Source organism: Nannospalax galili, unplaced genomic scaffold (genome assembly GCF_000622305.1).
Source record: "Nannospalax galili isolate Female #2095 unplaced genomic scaffold, S.galili_v1.0 scaffold829, whole genome shotgun sequence".
NCBI lineage: Eukaryota > Metazoa > Chordata > Mammalia > Rodentia > Spalacidae > Nannospalax > Nannospalax galili.
This window is the reverse complement of record NW_008360329.1, coordinates 3,611,573-3,622,696: the sequence shown is the minus strand read 5'-3', so window position 1 is coordinate 3,622,696 and position 11,124 is coordinate 3,611,573. Positions and strand designations below refer to the sequence as shown.

At 38.3% G+C, this 11,124-nt stretch overlaps 1 protein-coding gene across 1 annotated transcript in view; it reads right to left on the bottom strand.

Annotated features, from left to right (window-relative positions):
- Window positions 1–11,124, bottom strand: part of Zbtb10 (zinc finger and BTB domain containing 10) — a 41,720-nt gene that overhangs the window by 16,411 nt on the left and 14,185 nt on the right. The window lies entirely within an intron of this gene.

Genomic DNA, 11,124 nt, shown 5'->3' with positions numbered 1-11,124 from the left:
TCTGCTTTATTTAACTTAGAAAAAAAAAGAATAGCAGAAGACTTTCTGAAGGCCTATTAAAATAGTAGTCTCAGCCAGGTATGGTGGTGCACACACAGCAATTTGGGGCTGAGACAGAAGAATCAAGTCACTCTCTTATCTCCACAAGCACACTCACATGCATACACATACATACATTATTTTAAGAAAGAAAAAAAAAAGGGGGGAAAGCTCATTAATTTCAGAATGATAGCCATTTTTTCTACCTAAAAGTAGGTATACAGTATATGTATGTAGTACTCCAAGTAACCAGAGCTGAGTATAATTTCTTATACAAATGTCTTGCCAGAGAAGCCCTCTCTGAACAAAAAAATATTTTCTACATCCAGTGAAAAGTTGGTTATGTTTTATCCTCTACTTTTACTAATGAGAACATCAAGGCCATATGAGATGAGAATAAGCTAGAAGCTTAGCTGTATGAGCACTGCCTCCTGATTCAATAAGCTCTTGCCTGGCACACCACTGGTAATCAAAACATTGAGTCATTTGCAGTACTGGGACTGAGCACACAAATATATGCACTTAGTAATAAAATTAATAATTTAAAAAAATTATTTTTATTTTATGTGTATGAGTGTATTGCCTGCATGTATGGGAGTGCACCCATGTCATGCAATGCCTCGGAGGTCAGAAGAGGGCTTCGGATGCCCCTAGAACTGGAGTTAAGGATGATTCATAGCCACCATGTGGGTGCTGAACACGGGTCCTCTGCAAGAGCAGTCAGTGCTCTTGATCGTTGAGCCACCTCTCCAGCCCCTATATTACAATTTTTAAAAACACCGTATTTATTGGCTTTTAAAAAGGTGACCAGCTATAGAGGCAGGTGAATCTGTGAGTTCAAAGCCAGCCTGGTCTACAGAGTTCCAGGCCTGTCTCAAAAAAAGTGACCAGCTAGACCTAGTGGTACAAGTTTGTAATCCCAGAGATCGAGGAAGCTCTGGTGGAAGGATGGCAAGTTCAAGGTCAGGTTGGGCAATTTAGTAAGTTTCTTCTCAAAAAAGGGGGTGGGGAGGGAGTAAAAAGGCTGAGGATATATGAGAGGACAGCCCAGGCCCTAGATTCAATCCCCTGTACCTCTATCAACCACACACAGTGATCAACAAGCAACATAAAGACTGAAAGGGGTTAAGTACTGCTTCCTGAAGCTGGGAGGTAAGCAGTGTAGCACCTGCGTGTGTGTACTAAGCTAAAGAAGTCTGGGTGAAGAAAGTCTCCCTGGCTTCTGTGGTTCTCAGTATTCTCAGTATTTCCAAGCATGGTACAGGTTAACCCTGGTTTTCTAGAATGCCAATACTCTTGAAAAGAATGAGCTATAAGATGGAAGAAGTGGCTACTTTAGACACAGCTAAATTCTACTGCACAAAACTCTACAGACTACAATCTATACCATTTTCACATACATTCTTCACAATTTGTGATCGTGGCATAGAAATGTCTGCTCTGAAGCTTACATTTTTATTACAGGCATACTTCTTTTCAGTTAATTTGTCTGCAAGTGTATTTTATACAAACATACAAATCATCCTTGACAGTTTCTAATAGCATCCAGAAACTTACTCAGTCCTTCATTCTCCATTTACTCAAGTGACTGCCCCATGCACTTCTACTGGGCTCCACTCAGTTTCTTTGCACTATTCTGCCAACAAATAGTCTTTAGTCCCCCCAGTTCACTCCCAACTTAATTCTCTCAATTTCTTAAGTCTTAAGCCCAAATATAAGCAGATTAAATCTCTAGATGACAAACCTCGTTGCCTCGATTTGTAAAACAAAATTCACAATTTACTGCTACGGCATACAAAGATGATTACAATCTAAGCCTACACTTATCTCAGTCCCCTACCCATACTTTCCTTCTATTCTTCAGCCCATTCCTCCAGTTTGTCACCTTTCCGTGTAAATGCCTTTCTTCCTGTTCTAGCAAACTCCTACACGATACAGATCAACTCTTACTGCCTTCTCTACTAAGCACTCTACCTCTTTTGAGTCCCCTCTCCCTTGCTGTATGTTTTCCCATATTCCCTATGAACCAGGTCTACTACTCATGAACTGGTTTGAAGTAAATTGTTTCAATCTTAACATTATCTGGCCTTTGGTATCTTACGATTTAAATTTCCAAATTTTTGTGCTATGGAAATCTATTTCAGAATTTCCCAGGAAACTAGTTAGTATTTGGCAATAGTGTAACTTTTTTCAGCTTTGAGAATTAAAAAAAAAAAAAAGAAAAGCTTTGAGAACAAAAGTTTAAAACTATCAGAGGTGGGGAGAGGTGGCTCAGGCAGTAAAGTGTAGTTTGCAAGCACAAGCCGAACCCACACCCACGGGGGGGGGGTCACACGTGGTGGCAAACACTTGCAAAGCCTTGGGGAGGCAAGTGAGAGGCCCATCTCAAAGAAGTTTTTGAAAGTACACATTACCTATGTGAGGAATGACACCAAATTTTTGTGCTATGGAAATCTATTTAGGAATTTCCCCAAATTTGACTACTGGCTTCCCCACAAGTCACATGTGCACAACTTTCTGTATGCACATAAACAGAAATTTATAATAATAGGAACAAAAATTCAGCATTATAAAAATTCGTGGGGTGGGGAGCTCACTGATAGGTTGCCCGCCTCATACCCAAAGGCTTAGGTTATTCCCAACACTACCAAAACAAAAAGGAGGGAACACAACACGCCTCTAAATTCAGAGACCTACATTTATAATGAGTGTTTAAACTACTTAATGCCCACAGCAAAGAAATCACAGAATGCTCCTATCAGCTGATCCAGGTATGGCTTCTTCAGCTCTCAAGCTCATTTTGCCACCTAGCCTTTGCTCCTTACATTTCTAACTTACAGCAATAATCACCCACACAGCTGAACAAAACAGAAACAGCAGGAAATCAACTTTAAATGCAAAAGTAAAATCTCAAGCACGGCGGCACATGCCTATAAATCCTGTACTTGGGAGGTAGATGCAGGAGGATCAGTTTAAGGTCAGCCTCAGCTGTACGAGACAGTCTCAAAAGAGAAAAATAAGGCAAAATAAAAAATCCCAAGAGTAAAAGGGAAAAAGATGACAATTTCTACTGCCGTCATCTTTTAAATTAATTATTTCAAGACTGTTAGTATTCTTTTATGGCCCAAGTTATTGATCATTTCTTTACAACTGAGCAATAAGCCTTGTTTCTAATGAAAAATTATTTAACATTTTGACTTATTTTTCACGACAATCTCTAGTAAAAAGATACCTGAAAAGTTCACCTCAACATCCTGAGAAAGAAAATGAACCTAACTCCATAAATCTGCCATATGAAACTCTTTTAAAGAGTAAAATGGATGGGAGAGGAGCGATGGGTCAGCTGTTAAGAGCACTGTCTGCTCTTGCAGTAGACCAGGGTTCAGTTCCCAGCACCCACATGGAAGCTAACAACCATCTATAACTCCAGTTCCAGGGGGATCTGATGTCCTTTTCTGACCTTCATGGGCAATGCACTACATTGAGTGCATGTATATGCAGGCAATACACTCATACACAGAAAATAAAGATAAAAAATTTTTAAAAGAAAATGAAGAATGCAGCATTTTTCATATTTTAAAAATGTATTGGGACTGGATAGATGGCTCAGCAATTAAGAGCACTGGTTACTCTTGCAGAGGACCTGAGTTGATTCCCAGCACCCACATGGTGGCTAATAACCATTCTAGTTCCAGGGGATCTAATGCCCTCTTCTGGCCTTTGTGGGCATTACACAACACAAGTACACTTACATACATACAGGCAATACACTCATACACGTAAACTTTTTAGAAAAATTCTTAATTAAAAAAATGTATTAAATGCAACACCCAAAGGGCGTATAGGCTAGTGCTCCACCACTAAAACATTCAGACCAGACATGGTGGCCCAGGCCTGTAACCTCCAGCACTTGGAAGGCTGCACTGGGAAGCCTGAGCTATGTAACAACGCCTTTCTTCAATAACAGCAACATTTCTATGATAAATATTTGTCTTCACATGTAAGGGAAAATGTTGAAAATAAGCAAAACAAACCTGGAAGCCAGGTCTGGTGGCACAATCCTTTAATATCAGTACTTGGGGAGGCAGAGGCAGACAGATCTTTATGAGACTAAGGCCAGCCTAGTCTCCATAACGAGTTCCAGGTCAGCTGGGGCTGCAGGGAAACCCTGTCTCAAAAAATTTTTTTAAAGTTTTGGGTCTTTAGAACTTTTTCATGAATTTCTGAATTTTGAAATGGTTGTTTTTTTTTTTTTTTTTGGTCTTTTTGAGACAGGGTCTCCCTATAGCCCCAGCTGGCTTGGAACTTCTTATGTAGGCCAGGCTGGCCTAGAACAGATCAGCCTGCCTCTGCCTCCCAAGCGCTGGGATTAAAGGCATGCACCACCTTGCCTGGTGCTGCTTTCTTTCTTTAGATAGGTTCTCCCTGCAGCCCTTGCTGGCTCCAAGGCCAGATCTCAAAATCTCAGAGATCTGCCTGCCTTTGCCTTCATTGGGGTCTCAAGTAACCTAGGCTGGCCCCAAACTTACTATGTAGCTCAGGATGACCTGGAACTCTTGATTAAACCCATACCTGACACCGACAAGGCCTGGGAACCTGAGGCTAGACTCATCACAGACCATAGGGGTGAAACTACTACTACTATTCTGCTAAATAAAGTATTAAACTGACTTCTAATGATTTGTATCCATAGATTAATTCATCTCACCAGAGAGGCTTCCTTATGCAACAGTATTGTGATTAACACAGAGAACCACAACTGGCCATGGTGCAGAGAATAAAAGGAGGCAGAATAGGACATCTATATTAAACCTCTGCCTCCTAAGGCTCAAGGATCATTGCAGAGGGGGTGGAAAAATCTTAAGACCAATGGTAGTGGATGACCACAAGGAACAGCTGGGCAGTTACTCATATGAACTCACGGCAATAGTGACAGCATGCACAAGTACCATGTAAGCCAGACAAAATCACAGCACAGATGTGGAGAAATGGGTAAGAAATCTCAACCCTACCTGAGGAAGTATTGGCAACTGATGGCTGCTGAAAAGGGAAAGTCAGTTTGTTTAAGAGTGAGACTCTCAGGTTTATCAGGCTCCCGTGGATGAATTCATATAAGCAGGGCATTTGGGCCATAAATTTGATTCAGTAGGCCTTAATATATATATGTACATGAAATCAGGTGGGGAGTGGTAAGGGACAGACATGCAGATAGGGAGATCTAAATAGGATCAAAATAGATTGCATGCAATTTATAAAAATTCAATTAAGACAGAGAAAAAAGGTAGTTATTAAGAACACTAATGGTATTATTTCACTCAGAATAATTCAGACATTGAATTTTTTGTTTTTGGGTTTTGATTTTTGAGACAGGGTCTCCCTACTGACCAGGCTGTTCTCCATCGCACAAAGAACCACTTGGGATTAAAGGTGTATGCCACAATGCTTGGCAAGTATTTTTGTCTTTTTGAGACAGGGTCTCCTTGTAGCCCCAGCTGGCCTGGAACTCACTATGTAGACCAGGCAGGCCTTGAACTCACAGAGATCCACCTACCTTTGCCTCCCAAGTGCTGGGATTAAAGGCATGTACCACCACACCTAGCCAGCTTCTATATTTTTAATTCTTAGTGATTTGCAAGCAGTATAATGACATTTGTAATGAAATCCTTTACAGGTATTTTTAAATTTCTGACTAATGTGTAAAGCTTTTTTTTTAAACTAATGAATGCAACATACAAGAAAAAAGATAGTAAGACAGTATCAAGTATCAAGACAGTAAAAAGAAAGTATCAAGATAGAGAAACAGAAAAACTATATTTTATCATGAGAATGGCTATTCTCAAAATGACAACACAGGATCTGTTAGTGAGGATGTGGAGAAAAGGGGAGTCTTTGGACAGTGTTGGTGAAAATATAAATTAGTACAGCCAATTATGGGTATCAATTTGAAGTTCCATCAGAAAATTGAAAGTAAAAGTACCATACAATCCAGCAATCTCAGGAAGTATATATCAAAATAAACAAAAGTCAGCATGTTGAGAAATCACACTTATGCTCAGTGCACCCTACTGACAGCAGCCAAGAAATGCAAACAAGCTAGTGTCTACCAACTGATGAAATCATAAAGGGTGGCAAAAATAAACCATGAAATAGCATTGCCATAAAAAATGTTCAATAATCCTAAAAATATCATTTTAGAAGTCGAGTGAGCTGGCTCAATGGATTTGATCCCTGAGACCCACATGGTATGAGAAAACGGATTCCTCAAGTTGTCGCCTGACTTGCACATAAGCACAGTGGCAGACCTGCAAGCATGTGCTCACATAAGTAACTAAATGTAATAACAACATTTAAAAATACTTAAACACCATTTCAAGGTTCTGCAATGTCCAAAAGTGATGGACATCAATAATTACCCCAAATACAGGACAGAACTGCTGGCTAGTATATAACTCTAAAAAGTTTCATATAATTAGAATTCATTATTTCAGGTGTATGTCTCATCAGGAGTCCCTAAAGCTATGAACACTATTTCCTCAAACCAGTTTTCTAAATACCAAATTATATGCTTTCACTAAAAGGCAATTACATAAATTAAAAATGTTAAGCTAGGGTCAGTGAGATGGATTTGTGGGTAAAGGAGCTTGCTGCCAAGCCTGCTGTCCTGAACCTTGCAAATCCACAATGTAGCAAATAATAAAAAAAAAAGTTATAATAATTTAAAAGCCTAGCAGAATGTGGTAACATGTCTGTAAGCACAAAACTCTGGTGGCTGAGGCTTCCTGGGCTACACAGTAAGTCAATGCCAGCCCATGGCCACATTTTTTAAGGGCTAAGCTCAGTGGTCTTTGCCTAACACACAAAGCACTAGGTTCAATGCCCAAAACTGAAAAAAAAAAAAAAAAAATAAAAAAAAAAATCTATAAATTTTTTTTTAATATTTTTTAAAAATTTTTTTCTTTGTTAGTAATTTTAAAACCCCTAACATTTAAATTTGTCAGCTGAAATTAAAATTCTATATTTTCACTTAAATTACTCCCAATTAAAAAAAAAGCCCAAAACTGAAAAAAAAAAAAAAAAAAAATTAGTAAATCAATCTCTAAGATTTTTTTTAAAATTTGGTTAAAATTTAATTTCCTGGTTACAAATTAGTAAGGTCTGATTTTTAAAAAATTATTAGACTTAATTAATGACATCTTTATTTCTCTGAGAGGCCAGTTTTCAGTTCTTGTTCTATAAACCCAATAAGACAGAAGTTCTGAATTTTCCCGGCCCTACTTCAAGTACTCTCAAGTATAGATATGATCAAGTCAATCTCAGCTGTAAGTCAAACAGCAGGTGCTAGCTTCAAGATTTAAAGTGCCATCTGAACAAGAACTCCAGAAAGCTGAGCTACCACATCAACTTCAGTCTTGTATCAAGACACACTTTCAAAGCTGTGCTTACAAAGTTACAGTCTTAGGACCTACAAGAATTTACATTTCCTTCAAGGTATTTACAAATTTAAGCATATTTGTCAAGAATTGTTTGTAGAATGAAAAATTTTCACTAGTATTTTTCAGGTGTTTGGAATCTTGTAAAAACATTTACTTTACTAAAATTTGTTTAGCTTTCTCAAAAAAATGAAAATTTAAACATAATCATGTCGGGATTTATTAAAATATTTGAAAGTTCAAAAATAAGAATCAAAAAAGCTGTGGGTGATGGTACACATCTTCTATTCTAGCACTGGGGAGACAGAGGCAGGTGGGTGGGTCTCTGTAAAATCCAGGACAGAGTGGTCTCCAAAGAATGCTGCAGGCCAGTTGGGGCTACAGGGAGACCATCTCAAAAAGATGTAAATCTGAAACTTCCCTCTTACACTCTTACTAAGGGAATAATTTTGGAAAAAGGCCTTGGTAAACAGGTCCACTTGTTCTGTATTGGTCAGAACTTCCCTGTAAAGAGTTACTTCTCTATATTTAACAAAGGGAAAGAAACAGCACTTAGCTTAGAAAAATCTTCTAAGGACTTCAGGGTATTATTTAAATATCTAACTCAGGGCTGGAGATGGGTCAGCAGTTAAGAGCACTAACTGTTCTTGCAGAGGACCAGGGTTCCAATCCCAGCACCCACATGGCAGTTAACAACCATCCACAACTTCAGTTCCAGGGGAATCCAACACCTCTTCAAGATCAGAAGAATACTTGTGGAAGGTCACCAGAAGTATTGTATGGCATGGGTACACTTACACACATGCAGGCAATACACTCATACACACATGATAGAGATTAGAAATTATGTTCAAATTGTACTGCTCAAAATGGCAGAATAAAGGCATTACAGAAGTAAATTTTGGCTCTATAGTGAAAATTTCCTAATCATAGTCATCCTACACACAAACAGGCTGCTTAAGAAGCTAATCTTTGTTAAATGATCATCTATCTAGCATTTGGCAGAAAATACAGTGCTGGAAATATAGACATAAATAACTTCAGTAGGCCGGGTGTGGTGGCACACTTGGGAGGCAGAGGCCGGGTGGATCTCTGAGTTCAAGGCCAGCTGGGGCTATAGGGAAACCCTGTCTCAAAGACAAAAAAAAAAAAAAGCCTGGCGTGGTGGCGCATGCCTCTAGTCCCAGCACTTGGGAGGCAGAGACAGGCAGATCTCTGAGTTCAAGGCCAGCCTGGTCTACATACTGAGTTCCGGGACAGCTGGGGCTACAGGGAGACCCTGCTTCAAAATGATGAAGAAACCGAGGACAGAAGTTTAACTTAAGTTGATCATGATCATTCAGTGGAGGAAGTAGCAGACCTGTTTGTCGATATCTAATTGATTTTGTGCTCTGTATCTGCTAATAGTAATCTGAGGCAGAATCACCTGCAGAACTTTAAATTAAAGAAGCAATCCAGGTATGCTGGCCTGTACTACTCATAAGGGAGTGTTTCGAACTTTAAAAAAAAATTAAAAATCTGTCAGCCTGGATTCCCTTTCATTTTGATTTTATTATTACAAGGCATATGAACTAACCAAAGACAAAGATGACTGTACTCTCTTAAAAAAATAAAAAATCACAGGCCATAGATTTCTATCTTTTAATAAACATCTTGGCTGGCATTTTGAATTATTCTGGGACAAAATGAAAAAAAATCAAAGGCAGCATATAAATAATTATGAAGCTTTTAGAAGCTAGCAGTTAATTTTCTTATTCAGAAAACCAAGACTAGTGCTTACAATATACTACTAGCTACATAAGATTTTAAGAAGGAGTACAGTCAGCCACGTATGGCTTTTATTGGGAGGCAGAGCCGGGTGGATCTTTGTGAGATCAAGGCCAGCAGTCTACATAGCTAGTTCCAAGCTAGCTGGGACTAAAGAGACCATTTTTTTAAAAAAAAAAAAAAAAAAAAAAAAAAAAAAAAAAAAAAAAAAAAAAATTAGGAGGCTGGAGAGATGGCTCAGTGGTTTAGAGGACCTGGGTTTGGTTCCCAGCACCCACACGGTAGATAACCATCTCTAACTCCATTTCCAAGGGAATGTGACATCATCTTCTAACCTCTACAGGCATTGCAGGATAGGGGTGCACTTATATACATGCAGGCAATACACTCATACACAAAAAATAAAAGGATTTTAAGAAAAAAAAAGGATGCAAAAAGTCAGCTACATATCCCAGACATTCTTATTAGATGAATACCACAGAAAATGAAGAACAGCCATTCTTGTTTTCACATTGCCGTAGATTCTAGTAACTCCTCAAAAAACTTTGATAAACATAAGCACTTTTTATTGGAAATGTTTTGTGTGTTCAGGAAATATAGAGAGTGCAATCACTCTCTACTTCTGCAGGTGTGTGCTTTAACAGGGCTACTTGTGGCATGGACAGAGAATGTGCTATTGAGGTTTCTGTGAACTGTCGTCACTGGTTAGGTGCCTGTACCTTCTATACTATTTAAATAAGACCCATTCTTTTTCTGTCACTGAATGATGCTGGATTTAGAGGCACTACCAAATTATAAAAATGTTTCAGCTTATCATTGCTATTAATGACATAAAAGTATGAAATTATTCTTTTTAAGATATCAGATAAACTGAAGACATATTAAACTACTAACAATTTGATATACCTAGTCCATTGATACTGATGGTAAGAAGATACTTGCTAATGTTAACTGTAGCTAACAGTGTTGCTACTTTTCAAAGTTTTCATTGTGATTCAAATTTTATTTATCACTCCAATCTTATGTGGCATTAATTTTAAGAACAGGGATAGCTCTGATTGGTTTTACATTTTTACCCAAATGACCTCCTTTTCTAGAGAAAACTTTCATGCATGTTTTCAAGTGCTCAAATGTATTCATATACGTATTTTGAAACACTAGAGTTACCACTGTATTGGAATACTGCATGCAGCAGAAAGTCAAGGTACCTCTCATTTTTTAACTGTCAAGGACTCTTATATTAAGACAAACTGTCAGCTAAGGAACTCTTATCAGCACTATTTTTATTTTTAAAAGTGTGGTGCATGCACAAACATAAATAATAAAATGTAAAAAAAGAATTGTTTTAACAGAAATACTCCATCCTCCAATGATAACCATCATGTAAATCAGACATTGAACAAGCATAGTGCTTTGAGGCAAAAGACATTAAATCACATGATAGTATGTGAACAAAGCTAAGTATTGTAGGAAACCTCAACCCCCAGATGCTTGGAACAAAGTTAGGAGCAACCAGTTTAAGGTAAAGAAAGACATCAACTTTCTATTTCTACTCCTTTTTTGGGGTCTTTTTTAGACAGGGTCTCCCTGCAGCCTCAGCTGGCCTGAAACTCACTGTGTAGACCAGGTTGGCTTCCAACTCACAGAGATCCGCCTGCCTCTGCCTCCCGAGTGCTGAGATTAAAGGCATGAACCACCAGGCCTGGCTTATTTCAATTCTTTAACAGTGGTCTTCCTTCCCACTTTTTATATCATTTTTATTACCACTAATGAGACATGCTAAGATTCTTATACACACACTCTTAGGAATATATTGCAAACACAGGTCTCCCAGACTCTGCTTGGAAATAAAGCTCTGCAATCCTAAAAAAAATAAAATAAAAAAAAA